At 36.6% G+C, this 22,625-nt stretch overlaps 1 protein-coding gene across 7 annotated transcripts in view; it reads right to left on the minus strand.

Annotated features, from left to right (window-relative positions):
- The window catches only part of PPM1A (protein phosphatase, Mg2+/Mn2+ dependent 1A), a 51,616-nt gene that overhangs the window by 26,925 nt on the left and 2,066 nt on the right, over positions 1–22,625 (minus strand). Inside the window, exons 1-2 of one of the 7 annotated variants that reach the window (XM_055289204.2) lie at positions 21,687–21,701; positions 20,883–20,984 (exon numbers count right to left, since the gene is read on the minus strand). The exons of 2 other annotated variants lie outside the window; for them this stretch is intronic. The gene's annotated coding sequence lies outside the window, so the exon portion shown is untranslated. Of the gene's footprint in view, positions 1–3,201; positions 3,328–20,882; positions 20,985–21,686; positions 21,829–22,625 lie in introns of those variants that run through there. 4 more of the 7 variants (XM_055289200.2, XM_063644561.1, XM_055289203.2 and 1 more) reach the window with 4 other exon arrangements.

The raw sequence follows: 22,625 nt of genomic DNA on the forward strand, positions 1-22,625 counted from the left end.
ACTCCTATTCTCAATATCAAGATGATAAGAGACACACAAAATTATTTTACTACAGCAAGACCAGCTTGTAAGAAATGAAAAGAAAAAAGCAGCTACAAACTAGGACTACAAGCTGATAACCTGATAACCTGAATTTGACCTTCCCGTATTTCCTCTCCCCAGAATAATATGCATTCTCGAGTCCCTAGCAATCCTTATTGATCACATCCAATTCAATTCATATACTTTTCCAGCATGGCATCAGAGTTTGCATCATTCAGTAAAGAGGACAATATCTGTGATTCTAACAAACAGCACAATCTATGAGGCTTTACTCTAATCCAATTTTTGACTAATATGTCTGCCTCACTCTAAAGTAGCAAAACAAAATGATACCTAGTAGGCTGAATAATGACTCCCAAAGATAACAGTCCTAATCCTATAAATGTTACCTTATTTGGAAAAAAAGGTCTTTGCAGATGTGATTAAGAATCTTGAGATGGAGAGAGAATCCTGGATTATCCAGAGACCTCTAAATGAACTCACATGTCCTTCAGGGGAAGATCTGACACACACAGAGAAGGTGATGTGAAGACAGAGCAGACACAGATTTGAAGACGCTGGTCTTAAAGATTGGAGTGATATGGCTACCAGGCAAGTGATGAGGCTGACAGCCACTGCAAGGTGAAAAAAAGCAAGAAACAGATTCCTCCTTAAAGCCTCGGGAGTGAGCACATTCTTGGTGACACCCTGATTTTGTCCCCGTGAAAATGATATTGAACTTGTGGCCTCCAGAACTGTGAAAATAAATCTGTATTGTTTTAAGCCACCAAGTTCGTGATAATTTGTTATAGCAGCCATGGAAATCAGCACAATGCCCAATAGTCAAGTTCTTCTGTTGGGAAAGAAAATCTGCCAAACTTGTAAAGACGAAAATGTGCAGTAACTTCAACAAGCATCAAGAGAAAAATCAAAAGAGACAAAGTTTCTTACCTGTAACAGGTTAGTAGGACCAAATCCCTATCATTTCTCTCAAAAATAATGAAATATGATAACTAAAATAATTTAATACAATTCAGCCTGTTAAATTCCAAGGGGGAAAGAGGTAATGGTATCCTAGTATAATGACAGAACAGGCAAGGAGTATCTAGTTATACTATTCTTGGGCAAACAACAGAGAAAACCGCCACCCTTTAAGTAAAAAAGCAGAAACAAAATTTATGGAACCCATACAAAAATTCCGAAATAAAAAAGTAATTAAAAAAGTACTCAAGAACATGATGTCACAGTCTAAAAGATTTACCTTAGAAAACTAGGTGACAACTTACATATAAGAAAATTTTTAAAAACCTAATTTGTGAAATAGGGATGAAAAGAAAACAGAATATAAAAAGTATCAACAGAGCTTTTAAAAACAGATATTTGAGAGAAAAAATATCATTGCAATATTTTAAATGTCATGAAAAGCAACGAGGAATGAAGACTCTACAGCAAACAATCTGCAAGGGGTAAAAACGAACAGGACAAAAATCATCCAGTATGCAAGTAAGCATAAAGAAACAAAAACAAGTAGACTGGAGAAAAGATACAAACAATGCATATCCAAAAGCTTAATTAGCACATTGTAAATAAGAAAACCAAATAATGGAGGAAAAATTATATTTCAAAGGCAGAAGAAATAAATCATAAACTAAGGACTGAACTTGGTGATTGAATGGCGTTTATCAAGCACTAGATACATTTAGTAGAAACTGACCAATACGGAAGCAAAATTTGAAGATTATAAATTTTAAGAATACAATTCAGACAAAATAAACATGCCATCGGCTGGGCACGATAGCTCACGCCTATAATCCCAGCACTTTGGGAGGCTGAGGCAGGAGGATCACCTGAGGTCAGGAGTTCGAGATCAGCCTGGCCAACATGACAAAACCCCATCTCTACTAAAAATATAAAAATTAGCCAGGCATGATAATGCACGCCTGTAATCCCAGCTACTCGGGAGGTTGAGGTAGGAGAATCGCTTGAACCCAGAAGGCAGAGGCTGCAGTGAGCCTAGATCGCACCATTGCACTTCAGCCTGGGTGACAGAGCAAAACTGTCTCAAATAAAAAAAATAAAATAAACATGCCAAAAAATAAATCAGGCTGGCCCCAGACTTCTTTGCAACATCAGATGATAGGCAATGAAGTAATGCCTATAAACGTTGAGGATAAAGAGGTTTTATTCCAAGAATACTATGACCAGCAAAGTTGTCATTTATACGTAAAGGCAATAGGAAGACATGATCAAATATGCCAGCACTAAAGTAGTGTTATCCATGTTTCATTTCTGAAAAATAAACTATTTAAAGATAGATTCATGCAATCAAGAGACTAATCAAAACCAAGGAACTCAAAAATAAAGATGTCAGTATAAAAGTACTTTGTGGTGGTCAAAATACACTAGGCAAAAAAGATACCAAGAATTGCAATTTCAATTTCAGACAAAGTAAATCACAAGGAATAAAGCAATAAACAGAATAAGAGCCATGTTTTAAATTGGTAAAAGATGTGGTCCAAAATTTCAAGACTATATATTCTGTTCAAACACACTTAAAACATTAATTGAAAAATCAAATAATTATTGGATTATATGCTGGAAAGAAAAGCTTATAGATTTCTAACACACTCACCCATCCTACCCTACAGACCAAAAAAAAAAAAAAAAAAAGAAATAATGAAATGACACATCTGACTTAATACATTAATAGTAGATATTGATAATGTGTAAAGAAGAAAACCTCAAACATGTGGAAATGGCTTAAAAAGTAAGCTCCTACACCAGTTTTTTGCATTGAGTTCATATATTTCTACAATTACAGAATATTTAGAAACAATAATGAGAAAAATCTCCTATCAAATTCTGAGATGTGACCAAACCTTATTAAGAAAACTCACCTTTAAGCCGGCAATAGTGTGTTGAAAATAGAAAAAAAAAAAAAAAAGAAAATTCACACTTAGTTAAAAAAAATCAGTATACTAAAGAAAATCAGTATACTAAATATTCAATCTAAAAAGAAAAATGAACCACACACATATACAAAATAAAATAAAAGCTGAAGGAATATATTATGTAAAATTACAGCACATGTTATATGTGAAAAACATAAAATAGCTAAGCCACTAAATAGTCTAACTAAAAAAATTATTTAAAATTAGAAGCCAAACAGGCTATAGTCACCTCACAAATAGAATTTTATTGTTGTAAAATAAATCACTCTGTACAATTCTCTGTTAATAAATTTGAAAATATGGAGGAAAGTAACAGTTCTTGGAAAACAAATTATTTTTTTTTCAATTAGTGCTAGAGTGAAGACCAGAAACCTGGAACAATATGAGAAAGTTATTAAAGAACTATCCCTCAAAAAACTCCAGAGCTCATGAAAAACAAAATGCAAAAGACTCAAGAACCACTCCAGGTTAAAGGAGACCAAGGAGATCACAACAAACTGTAATATGTGATTATGGACTGGCTTGGATGAAGGCAAAGGGTGAAGGAATGGGGAGGGGAAGATTGTTATAAAGGACATTACTGGGACAACTGATAAAATCTGACTATGGGTTGTATATTAGATAATAGTATTGTATGAATGTTAAATTTCCTAAATTTGATAATTGAACTATGTTTGTAAGAGAAAGTGATAGTCCTTGTTCTTAGGGGACACACATTTAAACATTTAAGAGTAAAGGTTCATGATGTCCGTACTGAGTCTTAAATGGTTCAGCAAAACTAAAAAATAACAAAATGTGTGTGTGCATGCCAAGAGAATATGAATACATATATGCACATACACAAGGAAAAAAGTTTGTAAAACTAATGTGGAAAAATGTTAATAATTGGCCATTTAAATAAATATGGAAGTTCACTGTATTATTTTTGCAAATTTTAAATTTGGATTGTTCTCAAAATAAGCTATTAAAAATAAAAGTGCATCAGGCAAGACTATTTCAAAACAAGATCTTTCAAGCCCTAAGGAAACATGTAACTCTCAAATTACCTAAATTATCTAGAGATTACAGGGAAAAAAGTTCCAATTCTTTTTACAAACCTATCATAATCCTTCTATGAAATTTGACAAAGACAGCACTAAAAAAATAAAACTATAGTCCAAACCTACTTATTAATACAGATGCAAAAAAATCAGTAAAATATATATTACAAATCACCAAATAGGGTTCATTTTAGGAACGTAACAGCCAACATTAGGCAGCTGACTAATATAAGTCATCTTTTTAAAAGTTAAAAACAATCCATATGATCATCTCATCATATTCTAACAGGGACTTGATAAAATGTATTCCTTAATATAATACTTACTTCAAGCCAAAGAGGAAATCTCAGTACTAGAACAATTCTCAGGAAAGAAAAAAGAACAAGGACACCAACTCTTATCCCTGTAACTCAGCAATGTCTAGAAATAATGGTTATTGAGATAAGCCAAGGCTAACAAAAAGAGGCATAAAATTATAAGGAGATCAAATTATTATTTGCAGTTAATGACTACATGATGGCAAACTCAAAACCTGAAATGATAGGGAAAAAATACTCATTAAGATTATTTGACTATAGAAAATCACATATGAAAATGATGAATAGTAATCACTTAGAAAGTTAAAACAGAAATAAAAGTATATCTAAATAAATAAGAAATAGAACGTTTTTAAGAAGAGGGCTTCAGAATAAAACACACTTCTTTTTCTTGGATAGGAAGATTCAAAATTGTGAAGATGGTTATCCTCCCTTTATTAATCTATAAATTGAATATAATCACAACTGGACCTTTTTGTTCCCAGACCTTGATTAAATCATTTCAAAATCAATTCCAAAATACTCATTTCAGAAATGAAATGAATAAATGTGAATAGCCAAAACATTCTTAAAATCATGAGAATCTGCAATACCTGATATTTAAACTTGATTTCAAATTATAGTATTTAAGAGACAATACTAATGCAGGAATAAATTTATCAGTGGAATAGAACTGAGAATCCAGAAAGAGCTCTCTGGGAACAGAGATTCAATAATGGATGTCTGAAAGCTGATCTTTTCCACTCCTGCCCTCCAGTGGTGGGTAGTTGAATCCCTACAACATCACACCTTAAAATAAATACCAAGAGATTAAAGATTGAAGTCTGAAGTATTAATAATAAAACGATATCAGTAGATGTAGGCAAATATTTCTGTAATCTTATGGTAGGAAAGGACTTTCTAAGGATAACAAGAAAAGACTGACTCCAAAGGAATAAGAAAAAGTGACTCCAGAGAAAAAGAAACTTCTACACTATAAAATAAAGCTCATTAACCTGAAAAAGCAAACGTCTTTTAAGCATCTGCAATATATACACAAAAGTTAACATTACCACAATATACAAACAGCTATTTTAAAAGACAATAAAAATGAACACTTTAAAGGAAAAGAAATAGGCAATGAATGTAAACAGGCAATTAAATAAATAAAAGAATATAAATGGCTAATAAATATATGGAGCAATGACCAATCCTGCTAGCTATTAAACACAAATTTGTTTTTTATACATTACCTTCTCAAAGATTAAAAAATTATAACACCCAATATTGGCAAAGGAATAAAAAAAATACCTCTCATAAGTAGGAGAGTAAACTAGTATCTTTCTGAAGGGTATGTAGGATATACATTAATTTTAAACATTGACTTCTGCTATGATTTGAATGTCACCTCCAAAACTCATGTTGAAATTGAACTGTCATTGTGACAGTAATAACCAGAGAGTCCATAAAAAGTAACTGGGTGATGAAGGCTCTGCCCTCATGAACTGAGTAATGCCCTTATCTTAGAAGTGAGTTCCTGGTAAAATCAAGTCTGGCCCCGTCTTGCCCTTGTTTGTGCTTGTGCTCTCTTGCATTCCTGCCTTCCACCACAGGATGATAGAGCAAGAAGGCCCTCACCAGATGCAGCCCCTCAATCTTAGACTTACCAGCCTCAGAACCGAGAGCTGTATAAACTTCTATTATTAATAAATTATCCAGTCTGTGATATTCTGTGATAGCAACACAAAATGGACTAACTTCCAACCAAATGGATTTGTATATTCACTTTTGAAATGTATCTCTGTTCCAAACATTTTAATGTATGTTAAATATATATTAACTATACAAACAAAATATTAAAAAAGACCAAGCCACTGAACTCTTTAAATGCAAAGCAGTTTTTGAAGCTGAAACTGTGAGCCTTCTGGGCTCAAGTAACAGAGATGGCCAAAAGTCCACATCCTGTAGGGATAGTAACAGGGACTAAAAAGGTACCCATGCACGGCTGGGATAGAACTCAGGCTCATTGCTTGAAACCAATACCCAGGGTGGAGAGGCTCTTCCAACCTATGAAAGGAGCCAGAAAAAGCTACTACTAACCATTGCATGGGGCTATGGTTTAGATGAAATTATGTGTCCAGTGAGAAGAAATATAGATCTTAGTTTGTGTCTTATTCTTGGAAAGAGAAGCCTGATCCTGATGTTATCAAGAATCAAGGGAATCAAGCCTCCAATATAAAGATGTGGTTTTAGACAGAGATGTAGGCGCATGTAAAAACACTGGATAAGAAGAGTGAAAAAGAAAATAAAACAAAAACTTCCAGTCAATAGGAGACTGCAAAAGCAAACTCAAAACACACGAAGAAAACTAAGATGGACAGCCAATAAAATCAACAACTGTAATTCATTCTAGAAGAAAAAATGACAATCTGAAAATAATTTCAAATGTTAAAAGGAAGCCACAATAGCCACTAAGGGGAGAAAAATTAAAAATAGGCAGAAATCAAATCAGAATAGGTGGCTATTAGACAGCCTGAATATTTTTAAAAAATTCACTGGAACTGAGGCCACATAAACTCTAGCTGGACAAAGTCAAAGTGTGAATTAGTAAATTAGAAAATGATACTGAGGAACCACCTAGAACATAATACAGAGACTAAGAAGGAATATTGGAAAATGAATATTCAAAGATATGAATGCTAAGGAATTTTCTAGAAACAAAAAAAGATATGAATCTTCCCATCGACAATGTATTTCAAAGAGGAGCTATGGATAAAACAACATACTTAAGCATATCATAGAAATCTGTTTAGAATATCAAGTACGGCAAAATAAAACAAATATTAACATGTCACACTTAAAATATGCAAGGCTGTGTTCTAAGGGCTTTAAAACTTAATCCTCATTACAACCCTATGACACAGATACAATTCTATCTCCATTTTGAACTTGCCCAAGGTCACACAGTAAGTAGCAGTGACAGAATAAAGAAAAGCAATCTTTTAAAAAACTATCAGAAAAAAAAAATTACATACAGAAGCCTAACAATTAGGCAGAGACCAGACTTCTCAGAGATCCAAGTTTGCCAAGTTTCACAAGACAATGAAATAATATACTGAGGGTGCTGATAGGAGGAAACCTATCAACCAAGAATTTTCCATGTAGCTGAAAAACAAAATAATGCATAAAATATACTTTCACACAAAAACTAAGGACATTTACAAGCCAGCCTCTTACTAAAAGGATTACTAAAGGATGTACTTCAGCAAGAAGAAAAGTGGACTCAGAGAAGATGCAAGGAACAATAAGTACAGAAACTGGTAAAAATACTGGCTAATTAAACAAGTTATTGAGTATAAAAAGGAAAATGAAACTTTTATGCTAAAAAAAAATAGAAATTACATTGTAGGCAACTATACAGAGGATGGAGAAATGTTCAGTTTAATCAAATATTATCTCATAAAAAGAATCACCAAATACAGAAAGAAACAAACTACCTTAAGTACAACTTCCTAAGGACTTCCAATACTGGAATTAGCAAATATAAGATATTATATCTATGGACAAAATGCCCAACAAGGTATTTTTTGAAAATTAACGAAAAATAAGAAACTATAAAAAAATTATCAGGCAGACCGAGAAAGAAATATTACTTTCAGAAATAAAAACAATTGGGTGGGAGAGGGTGAGGGTTGAAAAACTACCTATTGGGTCCAACCTTCAGTATTTGGGTGATAGGTACACTAGAAACCCAACCTCCACCATTATACATGCTATATCCATGTAACAAGCATATGCACACCTCTGAATCTAAAAAAATAAATTGTTAAAATGTTGATATTAAAAACTCAAAGGATGAGTTAAATAGATTAGACACAAATGAAGTAAACTAGACAACTGAGTTGAAGAAATAAAATAATAAAGTTGCCATTTGGGAATTACTCAATAAATAAGTAAATATATCAAAGTATGTTCACTTCAAAAAACCTACAAAGGCCAAGAGAAAGGGGAAGATAAAAAAAAAAATCAAATTCTCCAACAACAGTAACATAAATGGTCCACAGAAGTAGGCTCTAAGAATTTAAGACCTGCACATTAGAGTGCCCTTGAAGCCCAGGGAACTTTTTTTTTTTGACAGAGTCTCCCTCTGTCACCCAGTCTAAGAGCAGTGGTGCCATCTTGGCTTACTGCAACCTCTACCTCCCAGGTTCAAGCAATTCTCCTGCCTCGGCCTCCTGAGTAGCTGGGACTATAGGCGTGCACCACCACATTCGGCTAATTTTTAAGTTTTTTATTAGAGATCAGGTTTTGCCATGTTGGCCAGGCTGGTCTTGAACTCCTGATCTGCCCAACTAAGCCTCCCAAAGTGCTGAGATTACAGGCGTGAGCCACCGCACCTGGCCAAAACCCAGGAACTAGTCATGTCAATTCCCTGCAACATGCCTAAGGTAGTAATAAAGTTTAACATTTATTGCACTAAGAGAATCAGAAAATACCAGCACAATGATAGTGCCTTACTTTATGTAGCAGAGCTTAGTCTTGTTTAACAAATACTCTTCTGTTATCTCATATTTTATATATGTATGACATATTTAAATCATAGCAATCTTTAAATCCCCACATCTTCAGAGGTAGAAGGGTTTGTTTTGTTTTGTTTGTTTGTTTGAGGTACGGTGTTGCTCTGTCACCCAGGCTATAGTGAAGTGGCACGATCACAACTCAAACTATAGCCTGGAGCTCCTGGGCTCAGGTGATCCTCTCGTCTCAGCCTCCCAAGTAGCTGGGAGTATGGGTGTGCCACCACGTCCAGCTAATTTTAAAATATTTTTTTTGTAGAGACGAGGTATCACTATGTTGCTCTGGCTGGTCTCAAACTCCTGGGCTTGAGCAATCCTCCTGCCTCGGCTTCCCAAAATGCTGGGATTACAGGCTTGAGCAACCATGCCTGGCCAAAAGTTTTCTATTAGTTTGCGGTTCTAGAAAGTCCCTCCAATTTCCCTCAGCACTAAAAATATTTTCACAGACTTCTATGTTTAAATACTCCTCTAACAATGCTCAGTCCTGTAGATTAGCCAGTTAAATCAATAAATACTCTTGTTTCTCCTATAATAGAGATCATCTATAAAACAGGAAGATTTATATAGAGGAAATCTTTTGTAAAGAAAGAATCCTTGTTATTAAAAACATTATATATACACATTTTGTAAACTTGGTTTCTACTACTATAAACATTCAGATAACACATTTTATCTATTAAATAATGAATATCAATTACTCTGAAGAAAATATAACCTATCTTTATCACCTGTTCCTTACAAAATTAAGTATAAGATATTTTAGGCAGTATTTCTGATAAGAAACTGAATACAGAATTTAAAATATATAATCGTCCTAGTAGTCAAATATAGGTACCAACAGTCTAACGGTGTGTATTCCCCTCCCCCTAAATTTCCAGTCTGCTTACTATAGGACTTTATTGACTTTACACCTATATGTGATTTATTACTCTTCTTGGGGCACTTTAACTGAATGGCCCTAAAATCTCAGTAACAATTCTGATCTAATCAGAAAGCCTTTGATCTATAAAATCAAGGTATGATTTTCTTTGGAAGCTGCAATTTCTCATTTAGCTCCATTTTCTGGCTAAAAAGTGAACTAAACAGCCCACTGAATCTGACAGCACTCAATATAGGATTCTTCCCCTCCTACTTGGACCTGATGGGGATGGTGCCATTTAATCCTCTGGAAGATTTATCTGAAAAATAATCCCAAGGTGACATGGGTTTCCTACTCTGTACTGGTTCCAATCCAAAGATGTTGGAACAAACCAAAGAGAACACATGATTATCGTTCAGCTTTAAAACTCCTACACAAGGTTCTAGAAAGAAAATATCTTAAGGATACTAAAGCTCATCAGAAAAGGGGGCTATCCTTTGTGCTTCACTGACATATGCCTAAAATTCAAAATTCAGTACAAAATATTTTAAATATTTTACCTATGTTTTATAACATCTTTGTCTTTTATTCCTTCCCTCTAGGTTTTATTCTCTCTTAAAACAGCCTCCAAGATTTATTCTGATGCCCATAAACTCGGTATCCTTGAATTTTTAATGTCTCTTTCTAATCCTGCTCTTATCACTTTGCCTCTCCTCCGCCTGAGCAATCTCTTCTTCTGTATCTCCTTTCTTGCTTTTAATTCTTCCTCATTCTGGACTTAGTAGGGGAGTAAGAAGGTAGACTCTAGGCAAGCCAGCTGCAAAGGTAAACATATCTCAGTAAACTCATACAAGTCTGAGTTTAAGACTTAAGTGGTATTTATGGGAAGCTGAGAGGCTGCTGAACAATTCACAGTGAAAAGCACCACCAGAGGTAAGGGCTAATGGTACACACTCTTTTGAGTTATAATACTAATAAGGAGTCTGGTTCTTGGTTTAAATTGGGATGCAGTCTCTCAATTACTTAATACTTTTTCCCGGTCAGACAAGAATTGTTATTTAAGTTGTAAAAGAAGGCTAACTTATTCATAGCTATCTCATGAGACATGCAAGACACATATAAGTGAAAAATCACTAATAAAAAGTTACCTGTATTCCATTTATATAAAATATCTAAACTAGACAAATCTATAGACAGAAAATAGATTAATGGTTGATAAGGGCTGGGAGACTGGTCAATGGGGAGTGACTGCTAATGAGTACAGGGTATCTTTTGGAGGTGATGAAAATGTTCTAAAATTAAATTGTGTTAACGGTTGCATAAGTCTGAATATACTAAAGACTACTGAACTGTAAACTTTAAATGGGTGAATGTTATGCTATGTGAATTATAAAGCAATTTTAAAAGATTGATTGTATGGTTTTCTGTATCAGTATTTTATATAAAAAGGTTAAAAAACATGACTATGGATTATACATAGCAGTCTAAAAAATACTCATGCTATAGTAAATTTTTTTCAAAGGTTAAAAAAGTTACCTGAAAATTTCTCAGCTGACAAATATTTCACCTTATAGCCTTAAATAAATATTTACTTCACTTTTTCAGTTAAATATTTACTTACCCTCCTCCAACAATAAACTTCACCCAAATGAATTCTAATGCAACTGAACTGTTATTGAGTTCAATGTGCCCCAAATTAAGACAAACAAAATTTCAAAAAGCAAACCAAAATCAACCAATTGAACCAACTAAAGTAAGTCAGGTAAAGCTCTTCTATGCTAAAGACCATTTTTTTACCCCAAAATTATTTAAAAAATAATTAGTCTTTGCTAAATTAGTTAAAATTTAAAAGTACTCAAACCATAGTTTGCACAGATACTGGCAGCAGTTTCAATCTCACAAAGTGCAAGTGAACACACCTTGCCACTTTTGATGTTCTTCATAGGTTTCCTGATTTTTTATTTAATGTATCAACATCTTCTACTTGTGCTGTGATCTGAAGTACATAATCCATAAGTAGTTTTCTTAAATTTCTATAAAGGCATGTATTACACAATTTTTAAAAGTAAACTTTGTAAGTATATAATTGCTAGAAAAACATCTAAGCTAAATTTAGTTGGAGGACTCTAGTGACTATAAAAATTAGATACTGACCTATTTTCACTACAATTATAGTACAAGCAAAATACTAAAAAGACACGGCATAGACCTATTTAGTTTATAAAGTTTTCTAATAATGTTTTAGCATTTACAATCTCAATTTGTCTCATCTATTAACTAATTCAGATTTATCAGTTTTGGATAACTTGTCTTATCCAAGTTATCTACAGACAGATCTACAGACAGAAAATGTCTTATCCAAGTTATCCAAAACTGAAGTGGATTCAATTCCTAGTTTGCTACTTACAAATTGCTGCATATTTGAGGATTTGGACTCAGATTTAACCCAGAAAACAATAACTGACTTCCTGATCCAATCTATCCTTTTTTCGCTTGCTTAAAACTAATAAACAAAACCCCTCACATAGAGCATTTACAAATGTTTGCTGATAATCTTGTATACTTAAGTTGAAAGAAAGGAAAAATAGAACTTATTAAACATTTAAGATGGTAAAAGGTTCATTTATATACAAATACATGGGGATTCTAAATATTTTACACATATGAAATGTCCCTGCTGAAAAAAATGACGAAAAGCATTCGCCTCTAACAGACTTCTGTTGATATAATCTAACATTTTTCAAAATAGAGTCACTCACTGAGTTCATGAATTGTGACATGAAATTTTTGTGTGTGTGTAGGGAGACAGATGCTGAGGAAAGAGAGAAAAAAACCTTTTCAAGTGAAATTTATATTTAATAGCTTAAAAAATGTGTGACCACCTACCTCCTATACTTGAATAGCCACACCTCAAATCGCATGGCCCAAAATGAACTTCTCAACTCCTGCCACTTCTTAGTTCCACATCTGAGGAAACAGATCTATCCTTAGTCATAAGCTCATAGAATCCTCTATTTCCCTTATTGCAGCACTTACCTGGTAAATTATCTCTCACTTTAGATTTTAAGATCCAGGAGGAAAGAGATCATGTCTTTTTTGTTCATATTTAGCACATGACACTTGACGAATACATGAGACAAATGAATAACAGCTATTATACCTTGGCTTCTCCCTTGTCAACACTGATTATCTTCTATGCAGGAAAAGGTATTTTCAGAGAAGTTGGCCGGCCAACAAACTGTATTCTACCATTTTCCATCTATAGAATACATGGTTGTCTTTTAGCCCTACAAAAATATCATAATGGATTTCTAAAAAGGAAATATTTGACCCTAAAAGAAATCTATGGCTTAATCAAAACTTGATTTTCAGATTACTGTTCATCAATGACTTTAAAAAGTTTATCAACATCATAGATACACACTCCCATTACTGAAAAATGCCACATAAGGAAGGGAACAAAAGAGAAAAAACAAAGTTATGACTAAGAGCCCACACATTTTCTTCCCCTGAGCTATTTATTTATTAATCTGCTCATTCATTCAACATTCATGGATGGATGAATTTTTTCTAAAGTTTTCTCTACACAAGAAGCCAAGTATAAAGTAATTCAGACACAAACGAATTTCTGGGAGCTGGGAAATCCATTGTCAATGTATTCTAGCCAAAAATATCTCTAACTTCATCTTGGAGTTTTACTACATAAAACAAGTAATACTATTTACACTTATAGAGCTACTTATTTTACTGACTGTAGCAAACCAGAAAAGATCACACTAGATGGCTAACTAGTTGAAACACCTGCTTACTGTATCAAGAAGCATTTATGCAGAAAGAGAAAATGAAGATGACAGATATGGACTAATAAAGGGTAAGCTGTGGGTTGGTCACAAAGCAAAAACTGCCACTTCTAAGATTGGCCCCTTGGCAACCAAAACAGCCTTACAGGCTCTCAGAAAGGATAATACCCTACTGCTTTACAAAAAGTGAAAATTTTATTTACTATCTACTTAACATTCTGAGGTATGATGGCATACTGCAAAGATGTTTTTCTAAAGCCTGGTAAGTTATGAGATTCTGTTTGGAAAAACAAAAACAAAAAAATATATAGCCATCCCTTATCTTTTATCATTCACATTTTCATTTCTGAATTTTGGTAATAAAGGTAAGCACACTTCATCTTTATACACACAGTACCAAATTATGATGTGATCCTACTAGTTATGCTAAAGAAAAAGGTAGTACTAAGAATCCAAGACATTCAAAGTTGGTAATGAATTATATTCTTATTCTTTGAAACAGTACAACAGACAATTCTTGAATAACATATTCTTTAAAATAATTAAGCCACCTAAAGTATAACTAAAAAAAGAATGTTTACTTACATCCTTGCCTGAGGTGGTCATATCACAGATGAATACAAAACACCAGCCTAAATTTAAAGTCATTATACATGACCCATGCTTTCTCATAGTCTGCTATATTTCCAGCTCACATTCAATTTTCTGTCATGTGTTCATCAGAAAATGAACAGGGAGACTACAAAAATTTAACAGTCATATATTGATAATCTCTTTAAAATGAATGAAACAAGACCTGTTTTTAAGGAATTTATTTTCAATAAACATTGAAGTTACCATTTATAGTATAATCTCTATTGTAAACTCAGCTAGCTTGTGTTTAAGCCTATCTTCTTAGACTCACTGAGAATTTCATTTGAATAAAGGATCAGTGAAATAATTTATATCAGTGGGTTGCAAAGTAGTAAACATGAATAAAATTTTAAGCTATAAGAAAAAAGTGTGTATGGCTTGTGGAACTAATGGTATTATGGCCATATCATATGCTTTTTTAATATTAAAAAATGTAATAGCTCTTGGGGAAAATTTCTAAAGGGAGCTAACATATGATAATATACTTTTCAAACTTAGTGTACACTGCCACGTCAAATCCCAACTCAATCACAAGATTCACTCTCTGGGTACAATGGAACAATAGTCATATCCTTCACGTACAAAGATTTTCTGACCCATCACAATGGCCAAGAGACTTACTTTCCGCAGTAGCAATGAAACTGCATGGATCAACAAATTATTTCTGAAAAGTCCAAGGACATGTATTAGGCTTCTGTTAATAGCTCTGAAACTCTTGGCAAATAACTGCTCTGTTTCAATTTCCTCATCTGTTAAGATATAGGTAGTAACAGCATCTAGCTCATAGGGCTGCTGTGAAGATTTAATGAAATAATAACTGAAAATCTATTATAATAGTCCCTGGCACATAAAAGCTCAATAATGTTAGTTATCATTGTTAGTTGCTAATGTCAAGGCTAGGAAAACATAAGAGGCACACAAAGAATCAAGAGGTCTCATTAGCACTGTTCTCCAGCAAATGGATCTAAGCTGGCACTGACTGACTATATGAAATTACCCATTTAAAAAGCCAATAAATTTTACTATGTATTTTCTTTTTTTTTCTTCTTCTTTTTTTTTTAGACGGTGTCTTGCTCTGTTGCCAGGCTAGAATGCGGTGATGCGACCTCGGCTCACTGCAACCTGTGTCTCCCAGGTTCAAGCAATTCCCCTGCTCAGCCTCCTGGGTATCCTGGGTAGCTGAGACTACAGGCGCGTGGCCACCATGCCCACGCCACCACACCCAGCTAATTTTTTGTATTTTAGTAGAGACAAAGTTTCACCATGTTGCCCAGGATGGTCTCGATCTCCTGACCTCGTGATTCGCCTGCCTCAGCCTCCCAAAGTGTTGGGATTACAGGCGTAAGCCACCACACCCGGCTTGTATTTTCTAAACACTGAAAATAGTCTAGCATTTTGAAAAGCTTGAAAGTCTAGCTTAGAGGTTTATTTGAACACAGAGTATGCATATTATTAGATACTTGTTGGGTTCAAATTAAATCAGCTGATAGTAATCTCTCTTCTTTAACACATCATCTAATTCCTGTGATTCCACAATTCCTCTCTGGTTAAAAGGACACAAAGTTCATGATAATATTTGCAAATGTAAAATACTCTGAAAAGAGATATGTGATTATAAATGTCCTGTTAACCCTCAAAGCCAAAATGTAGGAAGTTAAAATGAAGCCTGTAGGTCCAGAATCAGTCAACCTAGTCTTCTACATCAATATAAGAACACTGCCACACTTCAGATTTGTATAATCTTCACACTTAAATATCCAGGTTCAGAAAAAATAACATACAGGAGAGAGTCAGAAACGTCTGCTACGACAAAGCTTGTAACTACTTCTACTACCTCCTCCTACAACAATCACTTTCACTCCAGGTAGATTTTGCTTAATACTTACCAAATATCTGAATTCCTACTATCCATAAAGCACTGTGCTAGCCGCTAGCCTTTGGGTAAAGTAAAAATTTATTTTTCCCTTTAGAATTAACTGAATGCAATTATAATTTAGACACAAATACCTAAAGGTAAAACATATGATAGAAATAATACACAGACATCGCTTTAAGTACAGAGAAAGGAGAGATTAAACACTCTGGGGGTCAGAGATGACTTTGTGGAAGAAGAAATATTAGAAATAAGCTTTGCTAAAAGAGAAAACCAAAGCTGGAGAAGGAAAGAAACGAATTCCAGACTGCCCATTAGCATGAGCAAAGATCCATGGAGAGAAAAGAGTGTGTTCCAGAGATAGCAAGTGTACCAGTTTGGTTAAAACAGACTAATGTCTTGAGGTCCAATCATGGAAAGTGTCAAAAGCCAAACCAAGAATTCTGAACTTTATTCCAGAGGTAAAAGGGAGTCACTGAAGTATACTGAGAGAAACGATATAATGAAAAACCATAGTTTAGAAATAATTTTGATGGTTTATAGAATCAGGGAGGAGATGCAGTACAAGATGCTAGCAGGAAAGACACCAGTTGGAATGCTAATATCTTGGTTTGGGTCTGCAGTAGTAAGACCCGCACTATTCCAAGACAATTTTTCAAACTTAACCTAGAACTCACATATAAAGCCTTAATGCCTTTTATAAAGACTCCATTTTTTAAAAATGGTAATAACTGAGTTAATCAGAATGATTTAGTTTCCTTACTCTTTTGCATCCTTTCCTGTAGCAATGATATCTTCCTGCTCATTTCTAACCATAAACTGTAACTCTTCAAAATACCAACCCTTGTTCTTCCTTACTGACTGATCATTCTAGCCTGAACATTCACCTTTGCTTTATTACTGTTACTCTTTATCCGCAATTTAACCATCTACTCCCACCTAATCATTAACTCCAAACCCTTGACATCTTGCCAGCTTTGCAGAGCCAAATAAAGCTACTCATACTCAACTTTCTCTTTCTTCTATTACCTCTTAACTTTTAGTCTATTCAAATGCAAGCTCTCAAACTCACAGAGTTTACAATGTCTTCTAAATTCTCTACTCAATCTCTAGTTTGGCTTCCAGGCTCACTGCAAAAGCTATACTGAAAGACAACCCTCTCATATTAAGCAAGTCTCTATACCCCTAAGTATCTCAAGATTTCATATACTCAATAATAACAGCTACCATTTATTTGGCACTTTCTTCATGGTAGAAAAGATCTCAAAAGCTTTATATAATTATTTTATTAAATCTTCAAGATAACCTTACGACAAAAGTATTTCCACTTGACATAAAAAAAAAAACAGGTTTAAGAAATCAAGTAGCTTACCCAGGAACACCTGGCTAGGAAGTAGGAGAACAGGGACTCAAACTCTGTCCTTTCTTTCAAAGGTTAGTTTTATCACCATGTCCACCATGGGGCCCTTCAATGTGGCTCTACTGATTACATCTGTTCAGAAACATTTCCCCAGATCCTTCATTAAGGATATCAACCACTTGAGAATTAACATGGATTCCATTCCTTTATCTAAACAATGGTACTTGAAGCCATAAAATGTTTAGCTTTGTTAACTTCTGAAACTTTGGGAATGAGAAAATGAACTTAATTTCTTAAATCTTTTCTGAATGTTTTAGAAGAAAACATTAGTCTTGCATTGGAAGACTTTACATAAACTTACATGGACTTGCTTAACTCTAGGAATCCATGAATCGTAAGTGTTAACGTTTAGCTTTTGAAATTTTAGTTACTGGTAATAAGGAGGTTCATCTAATTGGGAAAAATCCACTCAGTAATATCTTGAAAAATAATTTTATATCTACCCAGATCTGATCCTGGCCTGTTATTTAGGTTCCCTGACCCTGTATTTCCTTATTTACAAAATGAAGATAACATCATATATTTTAGAAGGTTACGGCAAAAAATTAAAGCCTAACACAAATAAATGGCCAAGAAAGTATGGCTTCCATTACTTTCTTCTGTATCTAGAAGTAGTTTAGACTCAAAAGATTTTAATTCTAAATCGTATCAGCCACAAAAACTAATTGCTTTTAATCCAGATCTTAAATATGGATACTACATACACTTGGTCAATGGATTCCAAATAAAAATATTAAGAATTATAAAAACTCAAGATCCCTCCTTTATCACATATTTACTCAAGGAAGCTTAAAACACCATAAAAACAGTTTAAGAGTCTAGTTTATTGATACACATTAAAAGACTGTATCTTTCCTCAGTTCCTTACAAAAATTGTAAAGTCTATTACATTTTAGATAAAGGTATACAGAAACTTGCCTCTCTCAATTACTTATTTTCTCTAGCTCTGACCTGCCTCAACAAAAGAAAAGCCTGGTAACGAGATTATCTAGGTAGTACATGGATAGCTAGGACATTCAAAGGTCAAAATCATCAAAGAATATATTCTGGAGACTCAGAATGAAGTATAAAATTGTTACGTAATATGGAGAACATAAGACATTAGAAAGAGTGAAGGGTAAAGAATATAATCAATCTTTTGATTTTTGATATAGGTTAACCCAAGTTTATTTCATATATGAATGGCTAATAATCCCAGGTCAGTTAATGTATATATCTTGGCTAATAGCAAAATAACAAACACAACTTAATTTTAAAATTTGTTATTTGAGATGGAAGACAGGACATATTGTGACATAAAATTACTTAGAGGAAGACACAACTTTTATCCAATTGCCTCACTATACCTTCTCCCCTTCTCCAAGGTTTATATATTTAACAGGGCCATGCCTTGTTTTATCTTCTTGCTTAACTCTTACAAAACCCTGCCATGGCCAATTTTCTTACATGGCCGTCCCTTTCTCCTGATTTGATTAAGGATGGAAAGTATTCAAGAGTATACTGACTCAGAGTCAGGTGCCCAGGCAAGAGTTAGATAATCATTTGAGAGGATCATCAAAATATCACCTTGTTATATTATTTCTACATGAGCATAGATTTACATCTTAAAAAATTAATCCAGCTCTCATGGGTGAGTATTTCAGAGATAACAAGTTCTTTGTGGATATATGCCACTCTTTGGTTAAAAATTACAAATAAACACGCACAGTTAAACCAAAATCAGCTGTACATTCTATTAGCTATTAGAGTAAACAAATGGCCTAGATGTAATCTGAACAAACTCAAAGACTATAGGTATTTAGAAACTGCTCAGCAATATTTACCACATGACAAAATGATGTTGCTATAGATTTCTTTCAAAAACAAATCAGGTATTACAGAATTTTCAAAGGTTTAACAAGACCCAGCTTGAAGTGACAGAAAAAACCTTCATAATGTGTTTTTATAATGTCCTTCACATCAGACTACCAAGGGTCCTGTGCTTGTTCAAACCTGTAGTCTCAACCACCCTTTGTCTCCCATGAAATCTCCATCCTCCTTCGTCTCAAGAGTTTCTCTACACATCTCAATCCCAAAAGAAAAATCAATAGCTTACAAGAATACAGGAATAGCTTTTCTAAAGAACCATCACCAACTTAGAATTTGTTAAATAAAACCGAACCGAGAAAGAAATCCAGCCTTAGAACACTGAAACATCTAAGTGCCTGACACATAACAGGCATTTATTTGGCAAAGGTACGTTGACTAGACACACAATATTGATAAAAAAAATTTTTAAATGTAATAACTGGACAGTACATGTGATAATCTAATCTGCCCAACTGGCTTTACTGATCTGGAAGCTGAACTCAAAAGGTTAAAGGACTTGTCCATGGACACAGGTATTTTGGAGCACAGCCATGACTAAACAATCCTTGTCTCCTACTGCACTGTTCCCTTAACAGGTCATATACCTCAGCCCTTCACGTAAAAAGATACAATATGTACACAAAATACATAAAAAGATAAAAGCCAAATAAAAAGCAATTTGATGACTATTATTTCTCAAATATAACTGAGGTTGTTAACTTCAAACATTATCAGTCTTAATACACCTTTCCCATAATATAATTACTTCACTGATCTAAAAATGTTTTATGATATCAAATTAAAATGTCTTAGGCAACTGCCATGTGCAGGAAGTTCATTATAGTTTCAATAATGTGGTACTGCTGTAAACTTCCAGGTTAAAAGTAATCATCCTTACATGATGGAAAGTTTAATCAGATACATATAAGTTACACATAACAAAAACAAAACTATAACACTAGGAAATGTTACTTTGTGCTTCAAATTATTTATTGGTAAAGAAAGCATTAAGTCAATAAAAGCAGCATCTAAGAACAGAAAATCTCCTTATTTTCAATTTTCTCATTTGTAAAATAAGGAGTTACAGAAATACAGTCTTTGGAAAAGGCCCAATATATAGCAAGATAAAAGTATAAAAGTGAAGTGTTTCAAAGAGAGTTGGGGACCAAGCTATGATAAATTCCCGAGTGCTCTGGAACCCCATGTCTCAGCAGAGTAGTGTTTCAGCAAATCCCTCCACTTTTCGGAGCGCAACACATGTAAAGTGGTTGTGTTTAAAACCCCAAAGTGCAAGTTTGAAAAGACTGTTTTACAAAACAATTGTTAAAATGTCTAATTTCTCTCAATAATGTCAAAATCATTTCCTTTGAGAAAATGATACGTATCTCTCATACTCTTCCAACCACTTCTTAAAACACATTCAGCTCATTATTCCAATTAGCAGGAAACTTGCGGTGAGGTGGGGTAGCACACAGATCCCATGGCTTGGCATGGCTTGGACAACTGAAGCACGACTTTTGTGGATTTGTACCATGTGGTGTTTGAGAAGAGAGAAGAAAAATACCTCAGGTGATGAAATTTTCAAAACGTATCTAAAACTGCAGTTGGTAGAAGGCTCTCCACAGCCAGCTGTCTTTCAAGAAAAGGCTCCAAGTTTATTTAAAATCTACAAGCAGAACAGAACCATACCTCAACCAAGCTCTAACATCAAGAAGTTTTACCCGATTTACGTAGTTAAAAGGATGAGAAATCGGAATTTACTTCAATGGATTTGTTCGATGCCTTAATAATGAATGAACTGGACGCATCACTCACTGACTTGAGTTCTGAAGGAGCCTCTCAGCCCTGCCCCCTGTAAAACCTTAAGCAATTTTTACAGAATTAGGTTTTTCGAGGCTAAGCCCGGTTCAAAGGAAGTCTCCCCGCCTCCCTCCCAGGGGCCGAAGCCCAGGACAGCCGGGGCGGCGCGTCCGGGCGGGTGGGGGCGCGGGGACGCCCCCTCCCCGCTCGGGAAAAGTTCCGCAGACCGCTCTCCGGCCAGGCCGACCCGCGGCCGTCGTCTGCGTCGCCGCCGCAAACACCCCTCCCGGCCGCGGACGGCCAGAGGGTCGCGCCCCCTCCCCGCGCCACGGCCACTAACACCCCGCCCCCGCCTCCCCGCCACCGCCCTCGCCGAGCGTTAACCCCTCGCCGCCCGCCGCCCGGCTCGGGGGAGGAGGCCGGCCAGGGGGTGGAGTTGTCGCGTCTCCTCCCGGGAGCGCCCGGGCAGACGCCCGGCTTGTTTACAGGCCCCAGGCCTGCCCGCCGCCGCCGCCGCGCAGGCCCGCACCGCCCGCCAGCCCGCCGTCGGCCCGAGCGCCGCACTTACCCGGAGCAGCCGCAGGCGGGCAGGTCCCTGGTCGGCCGAGGCGGCAGCGGCGGCAGCCGGGGAGGGGGTCACCGCGGCGGCGACAGTGGCAGCCGGGGAAGGGGTCACCGCGGCAGCAGCGGGCCAGGTCAGGCCGGGGAAGGGGCGGAGGAGGGGAGGAGCCGGGCTGCGTCCGGGCCCCCGGCTCTCGGCGCCCTCGCGGCTCAGATCATCCGGGCGTTGGAGACGGAGGCAGAGAGCGGGTCCCGGAGAAGGAGGAGGAAGAGCCGAGGACTCATCGCTTTCGCGCCTCACCTGTCTAGCGTCCCCCCACCCCCCCTCCCCAACCACCCGTTCCGGAGCAACAGCCGCCTGAGGACCCGAAGCTGCGGGCCGGACCGGCGCCGAGACCACTGCTCTCTAGCTCCCGCGCGCGCTCCCGTCCCTAGCGCCGCCGCCGCCGCCGCCGCCGCCTCTAGCGCGGCCCCGCGCAGGCGCGCTCACGACCGCGTCGCCCCTCCCCCACCCCTCTGCTCGCCCCGCCCCACTGGCTCCGCCGCCGCTACAGCTGCGGCGCGGCGCGCAGCTACAGAGACCCGGATGTCGTTGGGCAGGAACTGCGGCGAGGGCTAGTGGGCGGGGGAGGGGCCGCCACAGATGACGTCACTGCCCTGCCCAGCTTCTTTCTCTGCTGTTGCCGCCGCCGTTGCCTTACGGCTTGGAGCACCAGGCCGAAGCCGAAGGGAGAGTCCGGATCCCGGATAGCAGCCAGGACCCAGGTCTTCCCATTCTGGCGCCAGGGACTGGACAGAATGTGCAGCTATTAGGTGCCGAGTAGATCGACAGCCCCTCCGTGCCCGGCCTTTGGCCAAGTAGGGTCTCGGAAGCTACCCCTACAGCGTCCGTGCCCCAAGCCCTGGCTCTTCTACCTGCCTGCAGATACAAACCCCACTCCCTGCG

The sequence above is a fragment of the Symphalangus syndactylus genome, chromosome 8, assembly GCF_028878055.3.
Source record: "Symphalangus syndactylus isolate Jambi chromosome 8, NHGRI_mSymSyn1-v2.1_pri, whole genome shotgun sequence".
In the NCBI taxonomy this organism is placed as follows: domain Eukaryota; kingdom Metazoa; phylum Chordata; class Mammalia; order Primates; family Hylobatidae; genus Symphalangus; species Symphalangus syndactylus.